We start from the raw sequence: 2564 nt of genomic DNA, 5'->3' as shown, positions 1-2564 counted from the left end.
GGAAGGAAATATAAAATGTTTTTGAAATATGTAAGTTCATAGATGGTTTCCTGGCAGCTCGAGAAGTGACTTCAATAGGACATAATTAAGGCTGGTATTAGATAAGAGAAAATGAAAATTAAAAGCCCACTGCTCTTTCAATTTCTGGGTTCTGCACTTTATTAGCAGCAAGGGATACACACACTGGGAAGAGAAATTTCTGGCTCCCTTCTGTTTTTTTTTTTTTTTTTTTGTATTCTCTCTAGTTTTTTAATGTGTTAAAGAATGTTCCTACTTTGGTCTAAGAAGTCAATTATCTCTTGTCTAGATTATTCCAATAGCTTCAGTATTGGTCTCTGGCCTTCTACCCTTGTCCCCTATAGCTCATTCCTTTTCTTTTTCTTTTCTTTTCTTTGTTTGTTTGTTTGTTTAATGTTTATTTATTTTTTAGAGAGAGAGAGTAAGCGGGGGGGGGGGGGAGGTAGACAGAGGATCTGAAGTGGGCTCTGTGCTGACAGCAATAAGCCTGATGTGGGACTTATAAACCAGGTCATAAACTTCATGACCTGAGCCAAAGTTGGATGCTCAGCTGACTGAACCACCCAGGCACCCCTACAGCTCATTCTTAACAAAGCAGCCAGAATGATCCCAGGAAAGCACAAGTCAGATCATGTGACTCCCTTGCTCAGAACCCTCCCTTCACTCCCCATCACATTTTTTTTTAAGTTTTTATTTATTTTGAGAAAGAGAGAACAAGCATGAGTGGGGGAGGGGCAGAGAGAATCCCAAGAAGGCTCTGCACTGTCAGCGCAGAGCCTGATGTGGGGCTTGATCCCATGGACGGTGAGGTCATGACCTGAACCTAAATCAAGAGTTGGACAGTTAACCAAATGAGTCACCCAGGTGCTCTAAGCCAATTCTTAATAGGGGCCCACAAGGCCCTAGTAATGCACAGTGGGCTTCCACATCCTGCTCTAACTCCCCTTTGCTACCCTCTCCAGGCTCTCATTACTCTCCATCAACTGGTCTTCCTATTCCACAACCAAGTAGGGGCCATTCCTACCTCAAGGCCTTTGCACTGGCTGTTGCCCTTTCCTGGAATGCTTTTGTCCCACATAGATGCATGGCTTGCTCCCTGGTATCTTCTAGGTCTTTGATCAAATGTCCTCTCCTTGTGAAGTCCTTCCCAGACTAGCTAGTATCTAACTGCAACCAGACCCCCAGTCTCTCACCATTCTCTCTCCCCCTTGTCTGCTGTATTTTTCCCTCAAAAGCATTTGTCAACTTCTAAAATCACTGTAAGACTTAATTTTAAAAATTGCCCTTACCCCTCCAAGAATGTACGCTCATTGGGAGGTCAGACATCTCTGTCTCTTTTGTTTACTCAAGTGTCCCAAATGCCTAGCGCAAGGCCTCACACTTAATAAGTGCTCAAAAAATGTTTATTTGTGAGTAAACAAATGAATGAGTGAAATGCAGTCATGCTGCCATGACATTGTTGACCGACCTAACATCAATTCCTCTCTTCTTCCTTGCTAAGAACCCTCATTTTGTTTGAGGCAACAGTGTATGTGGCCCTGTGGGGTCATGTTTGCACCAAGGCCACCAGAGCCCCCTCCCATTCCCCATGATCCTTTGCAGCTTGTGGTGGTTGTACGGCATGACTATCTGATGTGACCCAGAGAAAGTCTGCTGGTCAGCCATGGGGAATACTGAGAAAAGGACAGCTTCCAGCAAAGATTTCCCTTCATGATTAAAGGAAAAGATTTCCTGTTCACTTCTGCAGGGATGGAGGTTAAGCTCCAAGTGGTTTGATTAATAAAACCAGCCAAACAGCCAAAAGAGTCTTGAAAGGAAAGCAGAGATTTTAGAAAAACCAAAGCTAGATTTCCTTGTAGATATATTCTGTTAGCATTTTAAAAAATAATGTTTATTTCTTTATTTTTGAAAGAGAGATAGAAACAGAGCATGGAGGGGCAGAGAGAGAGGGAAAGAGAGAATCCCAAGCATGCTCTGTGTTTAGCGCCTGGAATCCTACTTGGGGCCCGAATCCACCAGCTATGAGATCGTGACCTGAGCCAAAGTCAGATGCTTAACCGACTGAGCCACCCAGGTGCCTCACAAATGTCTGTTTATTAATGTTCAGAACACTGGAATTACAACATGGGAAAAGAGTCTGAAGTGAATGAAGACTTTTGAATCTGGGCTTCTGCTGTGCTGGTCTTTTCCTCACTCCTGCTTCTCTGCCCCCTCCCCTTTGTGAGGCAGCAGTGGAAGGAATCTTGTACAGGGTGCTGATGACAAGCCCGGGGGAACAGGAACTGTACTGGAACTTTCTGTCCATTCTCCTGACACAGTCTGGATGAATAGGCACTATTTGGGGTTTGCTGAGATTTTTTTTACTTTAACTCTTTCACTCTGTGCAAAAGCACTGCTCTGGGCCCTTCCCTCATGACCAGTGGATGCCAGGGGAGTGACTGGGGCCTTGCAGCTGGGGTGCCTAGGTAGGAAAGAGAGACAGGGGGTACACATGTCCTGCTTCTCAGCTCCAGCCCCTCTGGCCTGTGCTGGATTCTCTGAAGGTC

This window comes from Herpailurus yagouaroundi, unplaced genomic scaffold, assembly GCF_014898765.1.
Source record: "Herpailurus yagouaroundi ecotype Mexico unplaced genomic scaffold, PumYag 183, whole genome shotgun sequence".
NCBI lineage: Eukaryota > Metazoa > Chordata > Mammalia > Carnivora > Felidae > Herpailurus > Herpailurus yagouaroundi.
This window is presented reverse-complemented; position numbering follows the sequence as displayed.